Source organism: Schistocerca gregaria, chromosome 8, assembly GCF_023897955.1.
Source record: "Schistocerca gregaria isolate iqSchGreg1 chromosome 8, iqSchGreg1.2, whole genome shotgun sequence".
NCBI lineage: Eukaryota > Metazoa > Arthropoda > Insecta > Orthoptera > Acrididae > Schistocerca > Schistocerca gregaria.
This window is the reverse complement of record NC_064927.1, coordinates 24,307,432-24,325,283: the sequence shown is the minus strand read 5'-3', so window position 1 is coordinate 24,325,283 and position 17,852 is coordinate 24,307,432.

Genomic DNA, 17,852 nt, shown 5'->3' with positions numbered 1-17,852 from the left:
TTTGGTGGCATTCTGTAATCTGTGTAGTATCAGATTGTTCATGAAACACAGAAGTTGCATCAGGATTCAATCCAACAGTCACCATGCGAACTTTCCTCCATGGGTGTAATTCTCAAACAGTCTACGCTTTGATCGTTCCCTGGAAGACCAGTAGTAGTTTCCGATGCACATCTGGTGGCATTCTGTAATCTGTGGACTATCAGAGTGTTGATGAAACACAGAAATTGCATCGGGATTGAATACAACAATGACCATGCGCTGTTTCCTCCACGGGAGTAATGTCTCAATCAGTCTACGATTTGATCGTTCCCTGGAAGACCAGTAGTAGTTTCCGATGCACATCTGGAGGCATTCTGTAATCTGTGGACTATCAGAGTGTTGATGAAACACAGAAATTGCATCGAAATTGAATACAACAATGACCATGCGCTCTTTCCTCCACGGGAGTAATGTCTCAAACAGTATACGCTTTGATCGTTCCCCGGAAGACCTGTAGTAGCTTCCGATGCACATCGGGTGTCATTCTGTAATCTGTGGACTATCAGAGTGTTGATGAAACACAGAAATTGCATCGGGATTGAATACAACAGTCACCATGTGCTCTTTTCTCCATGGGAGTAATGTCTCTAACAGTCTACGCTCTGATCGTTGCCTGGAAGACCAGTAGTAGTTTCCGACACACATCTGGAGGCTTTCCGTAATTTGTGGACTATCAGAGTGTTGATGAAACACAGAAATTGCATCGGGATTGAATACAACAGTCACCATGAGCACTTTCCCCCATAAGAGTAATGTCTCAAACAATCTACGCTTTGATCGTTCCCTGGAAGACCAGTAGTGGTTTCCGATGCACATCTGGAGGCATTCTGTAATCTGTGGACTATCAGAGTGTTGATTAAACACAGAAATTGCATCGGGATTGAATACAACAGTCACCATGTGCACTTTCCTTCATGGGAGTAATGTCTCAAACAGTCTACGCTTTGATCGTTCCCTGGAAGACCAGTAGTAGTTTACGATGAACATCTGGAGGCATTCTATAATTTGTGGACTATCAGAGTGTTGATGAAACACAGAAATTGCATCGGGATTGAATACAACAGTCACCATGCGCACTTTCAACCATGGGAGTAATGTCTCTAACAGCCTACGATTTGATCGTTCCCTGGAACACCAGTAATAGTTTCGGATGCACATCTGGATGCTTTCTGTAATCTGTGGACTATCAGACTGTTGATGAAACACAGAAATTGCATCGGTATTGAATACAACAGTCTCCATGAGCAGTTTCTTCCATGGGAGTAATGTCTCAAACAGTCTACGCTTTGATCTTTCCCTGGAAGACCAGTAGTAGTTTCCGATTCACATCTGGAGGCATTCTGTAATCTGTGGACTATCAGAGTGTTGGTGAAACACAGAAATTGCATCGCGATTGAATACCAATGTCACCATGCGCACTTTCCTCCATGGGAGTAATGTGTAAAACAGTCTACACTTTGATCGTTCCCTGGAAGACCAGTAGTAGTTTCCGATGCACATCTGGTGGCATTTTGTAGTATGTAGACTACCAGAGTGTTGATGAAACAAACATATTGCGTCGGGATTGAATTCAACAGTCACCATGCGCACTTTCAACCATGGGAGTAATGTCTCTAACAGCCTACGATTTGATCGTTCCCTGGAAGACCAGTAGTAGTTTCTGATGCACATCTGGATGCTTTCTGTAATCTGTGGACTATCAGAGTGTTGATGAAACACAGAAATTGAATGGGAGTTGAATACAACAGTCACCATGCGCACTTTCCTCCACGGGAGTAATGTCTCAAACAGTCTACGCTTTGATCGTTCCCTGGAAGACCAGTAGTAGTTTCCGATGCACATCTGGTGGCATTCTGTAATCTGTGGAGTATCAGAGTGTTGATTAAACACAGAAATTACATCGGGATAGAATACAACAGTCACCATGCGCACATTCCTCCACGGGAGTAATGTCTCAAACAGTCTACGCTTTGATCGGTCCCTGGAAGACCAGTAGTAGTTTCCGATGCACATCTGGTGGCATTCTGTAATCTGTGGACAATCAGAGTGTTGATGAAGCACAGAAATTGAATGGGAATTGAATACAACAGTCACCATGCGCACTTTCCTCCACGGGAGTAATGTCTCAAACAGTCTACGCTTTGATCGTTCCCTGGAAGACCAGTAGTAGTTTCCGATGCACATCTGGAGGCCTTCTGTAATCTGTGGACTATCAGAGTATTTATGAAACACAGAAATTGCATCGGGATTGAATACAACAGTCACCATGCTCACTTTCCTCCATGGGAGTAATATCTCTAACAGTCTACGCATTGATCGTTCCCTGGAAGACCAGTAGTACTTTCCGATGCTCATCTGGAGGCTTTCCGTAAACTGTGGACTATCAGAATGTTGATGTAGCACAGAAATTGCATCGGGATTGAATACAACAGTCACCATGCGCATTTTCCTCCATGGGAGTAAGGTCTCAAAGAGTCTACGCTTTGATCGTTCCCCGGAAGACCAGTAGTAGTTTTCGATGCACATCTGGTGGCATTCTGTAATCTGTGGACTATCAGAGTGTTGATGAAACACAGAAATTGCATCGGGATAGAATACAACAGTCACCATGCGCACTTTCCTCCACGGGAGTAATGTCTCAAACAGCCTACGCTTTGATCAGTCCCTGGAAGACCAGTAGTAGTTTCTGATGCACATCTGGTGGCATTGTGTAATCTGTGGACAATCAGAGTGTTGATGAAACACAGAAATTGAATGGGAATCGAATACAACAGTCACCATGCGCACTTTCCTCCACGGGAGTAATGTCTCAAACAGTCTACGCTTTGATCGTTCCTGGAAGACCAGTAGTAGTTTCCGATGCACGTCTGGTGGCATTCTGTAATCTGTGGACTATCAGAGTGTTGATGAAACACAGAAATTGCCTCTGGATTGAATACAACAGTCACAATGCGCACATTCCTTCATGGGAATAATGTCTCAAACAGTCTACGCTTTGATCGTTCCCAGGAAGACCAGTAGTAGTTTCCGATGCACATCTGAAAGCATTCTGTAATCTGTGGACTATAAGAGTGCTGATGAAACACAGAAATTGCATCGGGATTGAATACAACAGTCACCATGCGCACTTCCCTCCATGGGAGTCATGTCTCAAAGAGTTTACGCTTTGATCGTTCCCTGGAAGACCAGTAGTAGTTTCCGGTGCACATCTGGAGGCCTCCTGTAATCTGTGGACTATCAGAGTGTTTATGAAACACAGAAATTGCATCGGGATTGAATACAACAGTCACCATGCGCATTTTCCTCCATGGGAGTAAGGTCTCAAAGAGTCTACGCTTTTGATCGTTCCCTGGAAGACCAGTAGTACTTTCCGATGCTCATCTGGAGGCTTTCCGTAAACTGTGGACTATCAGAATGTTGATGAAGCTCAGAAATTGCATCGGGATAGAATACAACAGTCACCATGCGCATTTTCCTCCATGGGAGTAAGGTCTCAAAGAGTCTACGCTTTGATCATTCCCCGGAAGACCAGTAGTAGTTTTCGATGCACATCTGGTGGCATTCTGTAATCTGTGGACTATCAGAGTGTTGATTAAACAGAGAAATTGCATCGGGATAGAATACAACAGTCACCATGCGCACTTTCCTCCACGGGAGTAATGTCTCAAACAGTCTACGCTTTGATCGTTCCTGGAAGACAGTAGTAGTTTCCGATGCACGTCTGGTGGCATTCTGTAATCTGTGGACTATCAGAGTGTTGATGAAACTCAGGAATTGCCTCGGGATTGAATACAAAAGTCACAATGCGCACATTCCTTCGTGGGAATAATGTCTCATACAGTCTACGCTTTGATCGTTCCCAGGAAGACCAGTAGTAGTTTCCGATGCACATCTGAAAGCATTCTGTAATCTGTGGACTATAAGAGTGCTGATGAAACACAGAAATTGCATCGGGATTAAATACAACAGTCACCATGCGCACTTCCCTCCATGGGAGCCATGTCTCAAAGAGTTTACGATTTGATCGTTCCCTGGAAGACCAGTAGTAGTTTGCGATGCACATCTGGAGGCCTTCTGTAATCTGTGGACTATCAGAGTGTTTATGAAACACAGAAATTGCATCGGGATTGAATACAACAGTCACCATGCTAACTTTCCTCCATGGGAGTAATATCTCTAACAGTCTACGCATTGATCGTTCCCTGGAAGACCAGTAGTACTTTCCGATGCTCATCTGGAGGCTTTCCGTAAACTGTGGACTATCAGAATGTTGATGAAGCACAGAAATTGCATCGGGATAGAATACAACAGTCACCATGCGCATTTTCCTCCATGGGAGTAAGGTCTCAAAGGGTCTACGCTTTGATCGTTCCCCGGAAGACCAGTAGTAGTTTTCGATGGACATCTGGTGGCATTCTGTAATCTGTGGACTATCAGAGTGTTGATGAAACACAGAAATTGCATCGGGATAGAATACAACAGTCACCATGCGCATTTTCCTCCATGGGAGTAAGGTCTCAAAGAGTCTACGCTTTGATCGTTCCCCAGAAGACCAGTAGTAGTTTTCGATGCACATCTGGTGGCATTCTGTAATCTGTGGACTATCAGAGTGTTGATGAAACACAGAAATTGCATCGGGATTGAATACAACAGTCACCATGCGCACTTTCGTCCATGGGAGTAATGTCTCAAACAGTCTACGCTTTGATCGGTCCCTGGAAGACCAGTAGTAGTTTCCGATGCACATCTGGTGGCATTCTGTAATCTGTGGACAATCAGAGTGTTGATAAAACACAGAAATTGAATGGGAATTGAATACAACAGTCACCATGCGCACTTTCCTCCATGGGAGTAATGTCTCAAACAGTCTACGCTTTGTTCGTTCCCTGGAAGACCAGTAGTAGTTTCCGATGCACATCTGGTGGCATTCTGTAATCTGTGGAGTATCAGAGTGTTGATTAAACACAGAAATTACATCGGGATAGAATACAACAGTCACCATGCGCACTTTCCTCCACGGGAGTAATGTCTCAAACAGTCTACGCTTTGATCGGTCCCTGGAAGACCAGTAGTAGTTTCTGATGCACATCTGGTGGCATTGTGTAATCTGTGGACAATCAGAGTGTTGATGAAACACAGAAATTGAATGGGAATCGAATACAACAGTCACCATGCGCACTTTCCCCCACGGGAGTAATGTCTCAAACAGTCTACGCTTTGATCGTTCCTGGATGACCAGTAGTAGTTTCCGATGCACGTCTGGTGGCATTCTGTAATCTGTGGACTATCAGAGTGTTGATGAAACACAGAAATTGCCTCGGGATTGAATACAACAGTCACAATGCGCACATTCCTTCATGGGAAAAATGTCTCAAACAGTCTACGCTTTGATCGTTCCCAGGAAGACCAGTAGTAGTTTCCGATGCTCATCTGAAAGCATTCTGTAATCTGTGGACTATAAGAGTGCTGATGAAACACAGAAATTGCATCGGGATTGATTACAACAGTCACCATGCGAACTTCCCTCCATGGGAGTCATGTCTCAAAGAGTTTACGCTTTGATCGTTCCCTGGAAGACCAGTAGTAGTTTCCGGTGCACATCTGGAGGCCTCCTGTAATCTGTGGACTATCAGAGTGTTTATGAAACACGGAAAGTGCATCGGGATTGAATACAACAGTCACCATGCGCACTTTCCTCCATGGGAGTAATATCTCTAACAGTCTACGCTTTGATCGTTCCCTGGAAGACCAGTAGTACTTTCCGATGCTCATCTGGAGGCTTTCCGTAAACTGTGGACTATCAGAATGTTGATGAAGCACAGAAATTGCATCGGGATAGAATACACCAGTCACCATGCGCATTTTCCTCCATGGAAGTAAGGTCTCAAAGAGTCTACGCTTTGATCGTTCCCTGGAAGACCAGTAGTACTTTCCGATGCTCATCTGGAGGCTTTCCGTAAACTGTGGACTATCAGAATGTTGATGAAGCTCAGAAATTGCATCGGGATAGAATACAACAGTCACCATGCGCATTTTCCTCCATGGGAGTAAGGTCTCAAAGAGTCTACGCTTTGATCATTCCCCGGAAGACCAGTAGTAGTTTTCGATGCACATCTGGTGGAATTCTGTAATCTGTGGACTATCAGAGTGTTGATGAAACACAGAAATTGCATCGGGATTGAATACAACAGTCACCATGCGCACTTTCCTCCATGGGAGTAATGTCTCAAACAGTCTACGCTTTGATCGGTCCCTGGAAGACCAGTAGTAGTTTCCGATGCACATCTTGTAGCATTCTGTAATCTGTGGACAATCAGAGTGTTGATGAAACACAGAAATTGAATGGGAATTGAATACAACAGTCACCATGCGCACTTTCCTCCACGGGAGTAATGTCTCAAACAGCCTATGCTTTGATCGTTCCCTGGAAGACCAGTAGTAGTTTCCGATGCACATCTGGTGGCATTCTGTAATCTGTGGACTATCAGAGTGTTGATTAAACACATAAATTGCATCAGGATAGAATACAACAGTCACCATGCGCACTTTCCTCCACGGGAGTAATGTCTCAAACAGTATACGCTTTGATCGTTCCTGGAAGACCAGTAGTGGTTTCCGATGCACGTCTGGTGGCATTCTGTAATCTGTGGACTATCAGAGTGTTGATGAAACACAGAAATTGCCTCGGGATTGAATTCAACAGTCACAATGCGCACATTCCTTCATGGGAATAATGTCTCAAACAGTCTACGCTTTGATCGTTCCCAGGAAGACCAGTAGTAGTTTCCGATGCACATTTGAAAGCATTCTGTAATCTGTGGACTATAAGAGTGCTGATGAAACACAGAAATTGCATCGGGATTGAATACAACAGTCACCATGCGCACTTCCCTCCATGGGAGTCATGTCTCAAAGAGTTTACGCTTTGATCGTTCCCTGGAAGACCAGTAGTAGTTTCCGATGCACATCTGGAGGCTTTTCGTAAACTGTGGATTATCAGAATGTTGATGAAGCACAGAAATTGCATCGGGATAGAATACAACAGTCACCATGCGCATTTTCCTCCATGGGAGTAAGGTCTCAAAGAGTCTACGCTTTGATCATTCCCCGGAAGACCAGTAGTAGTTTTCGATGCACATCTGGTGGCATTCTGTAATCTGTGGACTATCAGAGTGCTGATGAAACACAGAAATTGCATCGGGATTTCCGATGCACATCTGGTAGCATTCTGTAATCTGTGGACAATCAGAGTGTTGATGAAACACAGAAATTGAATGCGCACTTTCCTCCACGGGAGTAATGTCTCAAACAGTCTATGCTTTGATCGTTCCCTGGAAGACCAGTAGTAGTTTCCGATGCACATCTGGTGGCATTCTGTAATCTGTGGACTATCAGAGTGTTGATTAAACACATAAATTGAATCGGGATAGAATACAACAGTCACCATGCGCACTTTCCTCCACGGGAGTAATGTCTCAAACAGTATACGCTTTGATCGTTCCTGGAAGACCAGTAGTGGTTTCCGATGCACGTCTGGTGGCATTCTGTAATCTGTGGACTATCAGAGTGTTGATGAAACACAGAAATTGCCTCGGGATTGAATTCAACAGTCACAATGCGCACATTCCTTCATGGGAATAATGTCTCAAACAGTCTACGCTTTGATCGTTCCCAGGAAGACCAGTAGTAGTTTCCGATGCACATCTGAAAGCATTCTGTAATCTGTGGACTATAAGAGTGCTGATGAAACACAGAAATTGCATCGGGATTGAATACAACAGTCACCATGCGCACTTCCCTCCATGGGAGTCATGTCTCAAAGAGTTTACGCTTTGATCGTTCCCTGGAAGACCAGTAGTAGTTTCCGATGCACATCTGGAGGCTTTTCGTAAACTGTGGATTATCAGAATGTTGATGAAGCACAGAAATTGCATCGGGATAGAATACAACAGTCACCATGCGCATTTTCCTCCACGGGAGTAATGTCTCAAACAGTATACGCTTTGATCGTTCCTGGAAGACCAGTAGTAGTTTCCGATGCACATCTGGTGGCATTCTGTAATCTGTGGAGTATCAGAGTGTTGATTAAACACATAAATTGCATCGGGATAGAATACAACAGTCACCATGCGCACTTTCCTCCACGGGAGTAATGTCTCAAACAGTATACGCTTTGATCGTTCCTGGAAGACCAGTAGTAGTTTCCGATGCACGTCTGGTGGCATTCTGTAATCTGTGGACTATCAGAGTGTTGATGAAACACAGAAATTGCCTCGGGATTGAATTCAACAGTCACAATGCGCACATTCCTTCATGGGAATAATGTCTCAAACAGTCTACGCTTTGATCGTTCCCAGGAAGACCAGTAGTAGTTTCCGATGCACATCTGAAAGCATTCTGTAATCTGTGGACTATAAGAGTGCTGATGAAACACAGAAATTGCATCGGGATTGAATACAACAGTCACCATGCGCACTTCCCTCCATGGGAGTCATGTCTCAAAGAGTTTACGCTTTGATCGTTCCCTGGAAGACCAGTAGTAGTTTCCGATGCACATCTGGAGGCTTTTCGTAAACTGTGGATTATCAGAATGTTGATGAAGCACAGAAATTGCATCGGGATAGAATACAACAGTCACCATGCGCATTTTCCTCCATGGGAGTAAGGTCTCAAAGAGTCTACGTTTGATCGTTCCCCGGAAGACCAGTAGTAGTTTTCGATGCACATCTGGTGGCATTCTGTAATCTGTGGACTATCAGAGTGTTGATGAAACACAGAAATTGCATCGGGATTGAATACAACAGTCACCATGCGCACTTTTCTCAATGGGAGTAATGTCTCAAACAGTCTACGCTTTGATCGTTCCCTGGAAGACCAGTAGTGGTTTCCTATGCACATCTGGATGCTTTCTGTAATCTGTGGACTATCAGAGTGTTGATGAAACACAGAAATTTCATCGGGATTGAATACAACAGTCACCATGCACACTTTCCTTCATGGGAGTAATGTCTCAAACAGTCTACGCTTTTATCGTTACCTGGAAGACCAGTAGTAGTTTCTGATGAACATCTGGAGGCATTCTGTTGTCTGTGGACTATCAGAGTGTTGATGAAACAGAGAAATTACATCGGGATTGAATACAACTGTCACCATGCGCACTTTCCTCCACGGGAGTAATGTCTCACACAGTCTATGCTTTGATCGTTGCCTGGAAGACCAGTAGTAGTTTCCCATGAACATCTGGAGGCATTCGGTAATCTGTGGACTATCAGAGTGTTGATGAAACACAGAAATTGCATCGGGATTGAATACAACAGTCACCATGCGCACTTTCCTCCACGGGAGTAATGTCGCAAACAGTCTACTCTTTGATCGTTCCCTGGAAGACCAGTAGTATTTCCAATGCACATCTGGAGCCATTCTGTAATCTGTAGAGTATCAGAGTGTTGATGAAACAGAGAAATTGCATCGGGATTGAATACAACATTCACCATGAGCACTTTCCTCCATGGGAGTAATGTCTCTAAGAGTCTACCCTTTGATCGTTCCCTGGAAGACCAGTAATATTTTCCGATGCACATCTGGATGCTTTCTGTAATCTGTGGACTTTCAGAGTGTTGATGAAACACAGAAATTGCATCGGGATTGAATACAACAGTCACCATGCGCACTTTCCTCGACGGGAGTAATGTCTCACACAGTCTACGCTTTGATCGTTGCCTGGAAGACCAGTAGTAGTTTCTGATGCACATCTGGAGGCATTCTGTAATCTGTGGACTATCAGAGTGTTGGTGAAACACAGAAATTGCATCGGGATAGATTACAACAGTCACCATGCGCACTTTCCTCCACGGGAGTAATGTCTCAATCAGTCAACGCTTTGATCGTTCCCTGGAAGACCAGTAGTAGTTTCCGATGCACTTCTGGTGGCATTCTGTAATCTGTGGAGTATCAGCGTGTTGATGAAACACAGAAATTGCATCGGGATTGAATACAACAGTCACAATGCGCACATTCCTTCATGGGAATAATATCTCAAACAGTCTACGCTTTGATCGCTCCCAGGAAGACCAGTAGTAGTTTCCGATGCACATCTGAAAGCATTCTGCAATCTGTGGACTATAAGAGTGCTGATGAAGCACAGAATTTGCATCGGGATTGAATACAACAGTCACCATGCGCACTTCCCTCCATGGGAGTCATGTCTCAAAGAGTTTACGCTTTGATCGTTCCCTGGAAGACCAGTAGTGGTTTCCTATGCACATCTGGAGGCATTCTGTAATCTGTGGACTATCAGAGTGTTAATGAAACACAAAAATTGCATCGGGATTGAATACAACAGTCACCATGCGCACTTTCCTGCACGGGAGTAATGTCTCACACAGTCTACGCTTTGATCGTTCCCTGGAAGACCAGTAATAGTTTCCGATGCACATCTGGATGCTTTCTGTAATCTGTGGACTTTCAGAGTGTTGATGAAACAGAGAAATTGCATCGGGATTGAATACAACAGTCTCCATGCTCAGTTTCCTCCATGGGATTAATGTCTCAAACAGACTACGCTTTGATCGTTCCCTGGAAGACCGGTAGTAGTTTCCGATGCACATCTGGTGGCATTCTGTAATATGTAGACTATCAGAGTGTTGATGAAACATAGATATTGCATAGGGATTGAGTACAACAGTCGCCATGCGCACTTTCAACCATCGGAGTAATGTCTCTAACAGCCTACGATTTGATCGTTCCCTGGATGACCAGTAGTATTTTCTGATGTACATCTGTATGCTTTCTGTAATCTGTGGACTATCAGAATGTTGATGAAGCACAGAAATTGCATCGGGATAGAATACACCAGTCACCATGCGCATTTTCCTCCATGGGAGTAAGGTCTCAAAGAGTCTACGCTTTGATCGTTCCCTGGAAGACCAGTAGTACTTTCCGATGCTCATCTGGAGGCTTTCCGTAAACTGTGGACTATCAGAATGTTGATGAAGCTCAGAAATTGCATCGGGATAGAATACAACAGTCACCATGCGCATTTTCCTCCATGGGAGTAAGGTCTCAAAGAGTCTACGCTTTGATCATTCCCCGGAAGACCAGTAGTAGTTTTCGATGCACATCTGGTGGCATTCTGTAATCTGTGGACTATCAGAGTGTTGATGAAACACAGAAATTGCATCGGGATTGAATACAACAGTCACCATGCGCACTTTCCTCCATGGGAGTAATGTCTCAAACAGTCTACGCTTTGATCGGTCCCTGGAAGACCAGTAGTAGTTTCCGATGCACATCTGGTAGCATTCTGTAATCTGTGGACAATCAGAGTGTTGATGAAACACAGAAATTGAATGGGAATTGAATACAACAGTCACCATGCGCACTTTCCTCCACGGGATTAATGTCTCAAACAGTCTATGCTTTGATCGTTCCCTGGAAGACCAGTAGTAGTTTCCGATGCACATCTGGTGGCATTCTGTAATCTGTGGAGTATCAGAGTGTTGATTAAACACATAAATTGCATCGGGATAGAATACAACAGTCACCATGCGCACTTTCCTCCACGGGAGTAATGTCTCAAACAGTATACGCTTTGATCGTTCCTGGAAGACCAGTAGTAGTTTCCGATGTACGTCTGGTGGCATTCTGTAATCTGTGGACTATCAGAGTGTTGATGAAACACAGAAATTGCCTCGGGATTGAATTCAACAGTCACAATGCGCACATTCCTTCATGGGAATAATGTCTCAAACAGTCTACGCTTTGATCGTTCCCAGGAAGACCAGTAGTAGTTTCCGATGCACATCTGAAAGCATTCTGTAATCTGTGGACTATCAGAGTGCTGATGAAACACAGAAATTGCATCGGGATTGAATACAACAGTCACCATGCGCACTTCCCTCCATGGGAGTCATGTCTCAAAGAGTTTACGCTTTGATCGTTCCCTGGAAGACCAGTAGTAGTTTCCGATGCACATCTGGAGGCTTTTCGTAAACTGTGGATTATCAGAATGTTGATGAAGCACAGAAATTGCATCGGGATAGAATACAACAGTCACCATGCGCATTTTCCTCCATGGGAGTAAGGTCTCAAAGAGTCTACGTTTGATCGTTCCCCGGAAGACCAGTAGTAGTTTTCGATGCACATCTGGTGGCATTCTGTAATCTGTGGACTATCAGAGTGTTGATGAAACACAGAAATTGCATCCGGATTGAATACAACAGTCACCATGCGCACTTTTCTCCATGGGAGTAATGTCTCAAACAGTCTACGCTTTGATCGTTCCCTGGAAGACCAGTAGTGGTTTCCTATGCACATCTGGATGCTTTCTGTAATCTGTGGACTATCAGAGTGTTGATGAAACACAGAAATTTCATCGGGATTGAATACAACAGTCACCATGCACACTTTCCTTCATGGGAGTAATGTCTCAAACAGTCTACGCTTTTATCGTTACCTGGAAGACCAGTAGTAGTTTCTGATGAACATCTGGAGGCATTCTGTTGTCTGTGGACTATCAGAGTGTTGATGAAACAGAGAAATTACATCGGGATTGAATACAACAGTCACCATGCGCACTTTCCTCCACGGGAGTAATGTCTCACACAGTCTACGCTTTGATCGTTGCCTGGAAGACCAGTAGTAGTTTCCCATGAACATCTGGAGGCATTCGGTAATCTGTGGACTATCAGAGTGTTGATGAAACACAGAAATTGCATCGGGATTGAATACAACAGTCACCATGCGCACTTTCCTCCACGGGAGTAATGTCGCAAACAGTCTACACTTTGATCGTTCCCTGGAAGACCAGTAGTATTTCCAATGCACATCTGGAGCCATTCTGTAATCTGTAGACTATCAGAGTGTTGATGAAACAGAGAAATTGCATCGGGATTGAATACAACATTCACCATGAGCACTTTCCTCCATGGGAGTAATGTCTCTAAGAGTCTACTCTTTGATCGTTCCCTGGAAGACCAGTAATATTTTCCGATGCACATCTGGATGCTTTCTGTAATCTGTGGACTTTCAGAGTGTTGATGAAACACAGAAATTGCATCGGGATTGAATACAACAGTCACCATGCGCACTTTCCTCGACGGGAGTAATGTCTCACACAGTCTACGCTTTGATCGTTGCCTGGAAGACCAGTAGTAGTTTCTGATGCACATCTGGAGGTATTCTGTAATCTGTGGACTATCAGAGTGTTGGTGAAACACAGAAATTGCATCGGGATAGAATACAACAGTCACCATGCGCACTTTCCTCCACGGGAGTAATGTCTCAATCAGTCAACGCTTTGATCGTTCCCTAGAAGACCAGGAGTAGTTTCCGATGCACTTCTGGTGGCATTCTGTAATCTGTGGAGTATCAGCGTGTTGATGAAACACAGAAATTGCATCGGGATTGAATACAACAGTCACAATGCGCACATTCCTTCATGGGAATAATATCTCAAACAGTCTACGCTTTGATCGCTCCCAGGAAGACCAGTAGTAGTTTCCGATGCACATCTGAAAGCATTCTGCAATCTGTGGACTATAAGAGTGCTGATGAAACACAGAATTTGCATCGGGATTGAATACAACAGTCACCATGCGCACTTCCCTCCATGGGAGTCATGTCTCAAAGAGTTTACGCTTTGATCGTTCCCTGGAAGACCAGTAGTGGTTTCCTATGCACATCTGGAGGCATTCTGTAATCTGTGGACTATCAGAGTGTTGATGAAACACAAAAATTGCATCGGGATTGAATACAACAGTCACCATGCGCACTTTCCTGCACGGGAGTAATGTCTCACACAGTCTACGCTTTGGTCGTTCCCTGGAAGACCAGTAATAGTTTCCGATGCACATCTGGATGCTTTCTGTAATCTGTGGACTTTCAGAGTGTTGATGAAACAGAGAAATTGCATCGGGATTGAATACAACAGTCTCCATGCTCAGTTTCCTCCATGGGATTAATGTCTCAAACAGACTACGCTTTGATCGTTCCCTGGAAGACCGGTAGTAGTTTCCGATGCACATCTGGTGGCATTCTGTAATATGTAGACTACCAGAGTGTTGATGAAACATAGATATTGCATAGGGATTGAGTACAACAGTCACCATGCGCACTTTCAACCATCGGAGTAATGTCTCTAACAGCCTACGATTTGATCGTTCCCTGGATGACCAGTAGTATTTTCTGATGTACATCTGTATGCTTTCTGTAATCTGTGGACTATCAGAGTGTTGATGAAACACAGAAATTGCATCGGGATTGAATACAACAGTCACCATGCGCACTTTCCTCCACAGGAGTAATGTCTCAAACAGTCTACGATTTGATCGTTCCCTGGAAGACCAGTAGTAGTTTCCGATGCACATCTGGTGGCATTCTGTAATCTGTGGAGTATCAGAGTGTTGATTAAACACAGAAATTGAATGGGAATTGAATACAACAGTCACCATGCGCACTTTCCTCCACGGGAGTAATGTCTCAAACAGTCTACGATTTGATCGTTCCCTGGAAGACCAGTAGTAGTTTCCGATGCACATCTGGTGGCATTCTGTAATCTGTGGAGTATCAGAGTGTTGATTAAACACAGAAATTGCATCGGGATTGAATACAACAGTCACCATGCGCACTTTCCTCCATGGGAGTAATGTCTCAAACAGTCTACGCATTGATCGTTAATGGAAGACCAGTAGTAGTTTCCGATGCACGTCTGGTGGCATTCTGTAATCTGTGGACTATCAGAGTGTTGATGAAACACAAAAATTGCATCGGGATTGAATACAACAGTCACCATGCGCACTTTCCTGCACGGGAGTAATGTCTCACACAGTCTACGCTTTGGTCGTTCCCTGGAAGACCAGTAATAGTTTCCGATGCACATCTGGATGCTTTCTGTAATCTGTGGACTTTCAGAGTGTTGATGAAACAGAGAAATTGCATCGGGATTGAATACAACAGTCTCCATGCTCAGTTTCCTCCATGGGATTAATGTCTCAAACAGACTACGCTTTGATCGTTCCCTGGAAGACCGGTAGTAGTTTCCGATGCACATCTGGTGGCATTCTGTAATATGTAGACTACCAGAGTGTTGATGAAACATAGATATTGCATAGGGATTGAGTACAACAGTCACCATGCGCACTTTCAACCATCGGAGTAATGTCTCTAACAGCCTACGATTTGATCGTTCCCTGGATGACCAGTAGTATTTTCTGATGTACATCTGTATGCTTTCTGTAATCTGTGGACTATCAGAGTGTTGATGAAACACAGAAATTGCATCGGGATTGAATACAACAGTCACCATGCGCACTTTCCTCCACAGGAGTAATGTCTCAAACAGTCTACGATTTGATCGTTCCCTGGAAGACCAGTAGTAGTTTCCGATGCACATCTGGTGGCATTCTGTAATCTGTGGAGTATCAGAGTGTTGATTAAACACAGAAATTGAATGGGAATTGAATACAACAGTCACCATGCGCACTTTCCTCCACGGGAGTAATGTCTCAAACAGTCTACGATTTGATCGTTCCCTGGAAGACCAGTAGTAGTTTCCGATGCACATCTGGTGGCATTCTGTAATCTGTGGAGTATCAGAGTGTTGATTAAACACAGAAATTGCATCGGGATTGAATACAACAGTCACCATGCGCACTTTCCTCCATGGGAGTAATGTCTCAAACAGTCTACGCATTGATCGTTAATGGAAGACCAGTAGTAGTTTCCGATGCACGTCTGGTGGCATTCTGTAATCTGTGGACTATCAGAGTGTTGATGAAACACAGAAATTGCCTCGGGATTGAATACAACAGTCACAATGCGCACATTCCTTCTTGGGAATAATGTCTCAAACAGTCTACACTTTGATCGTTCCCAGGAAGACCAGTAGTAGTTTCCGATGCACGTCTTTAAGCATTCTGTAATCTGTGGACTATAAGAGTGCTGATGAAACACAGAAATTGCATCGGGATTGAATACAACAGTCACCATGCGCACTTACCTCCATGGGTGTCATGTCTCAAAGAGTTTACGCTTTGATCATTCCCTGGAAGACCAGTAGTAGTTTCTGATGCACATCTTGAGGCATTCTGTAATCTGTGGACTATCAGAGTGTTGATGAAACACAGAAATTGCATCGGGATTGAATACAACAGTCACCATGCGCACTTTCCTCCATGGGAGTAATTGTCGCGTCCCAAGCGTGGGTTTTGCGAGGGATTGAGCGACACGGTTCGTAAACGGGAATTAGCCGGTTGACCTAATTGAGAGGGAGACTTTTGATCTGGCTAAGATGTTAAATTCCCTGGTGTGAAGGTACAAGGCTAGGATGTTGGTAGAAGTAAACTCGTATGGACGTTATAAAAGTTCTAATTTATTCATAAAGAATACAGATCACCCTAACTGCGTAGTGATTTTACCTACAGAATAGCCAAGCCCATTACATAGACGGTGACTGACTTCCACCGTTCTGGCTGCCTGATAGAACTTTCCAGCACTTTGCTGCCCACACTAGCACCCTACGTCAGAGTCCCGCGGTCGCTGCCTAAACGCTCATCGGCGACTATCTCCAACTGTCTGCCTGCAGCCCGCCCTCAGCCCAAGTCGGCTGCTACTCACGCTGACTACCGTCGCTGCCTAAACCCGAGAGAGAGAGAGATCCCCGGAGCTCCGAGTTTTGTTAGCTCTTCCCCTTCGACCCCGCCAGCGCTTGGCATGACGTAGCGTCGAGTGCAACTTTTCCTTATTAGGGATTGTTTTAGTATTAACTTCAGTACTTTTCTTCAGAAGCTGGGTGGAGGGGTAGAGGGGCGTCTCCCTATATGGTCACGCACTGCGTCCTGAGCCCTTCATTGGCTCCTCATGACGTAGCGCGGTCCCCACCTAGGGCCCTCTTTCTTACTCTCTCCGCTCCCAGACTTCTCCCTCTAGCCAAGAGTGTTGATACTGCAAGTTATTGTTTATTAAGGGACCTGCCCAGAGCGCCCTGTTTATCTTAATAGCTGAGTCTGCTTCCTTGCTTATCACGCGCAGCTGCCTGGCCGCTTGGACCGCCGCCTCGGCTATTTGGCTGCGTCGTTATCTTTTGTGACCCATCTGACACGTCTGGCGTCCCCTGTTAACTCTATCTCCCCGTATGATTTCTGGTGTATCGTCTGAGAACAACTGCATTTAGACTTGGCTTTTCTGCGGTTACAACACCTCCCCCGCCATGGAAATTGGCGTTACTCCTCAGAGTTGCGTCAATTGTGACTCTTTTTTTTCCATTACATGCTTTACAGATTTGTTTATTACATTAGCATCTGATATGTTATATTTTTCATTTTCATTTAGTAATGTCAAATTCATTAAACACACAATAATACAATTACATTATAGATGCCTAACATTCAGTTATGTCAAAGCATTTGCATTAAAATCAAAAGACACTTTCATTGATACATACATTCACATTTCACTTAGAATTACATTTCAAATACAGTTACATTTCAATTACACATTTCAAATACAGTTACATTTCAATTATACATTTCAAATACAGTTATTTTTCAATTACACATTTCAATTACAGTTATTTAACGTCTGTTCCTGAAAGCGACCGTATCACCTTGGTCTTTTGCACATCTTTCATAAATTACTATCTCTTCAGTTTCTTTATTACTGTGTCTTCTAGCTGAACTAGTCTCTGGGTATTGGTTCACTATGGTATTTCTTATACATACTTTTCCACAACAATCACTGTCTTCAGAATATTTCCATATACTTTTAAAACAGTCTTTACAACATTTACAGTTTTTACAACAGCATGTTATTATGAT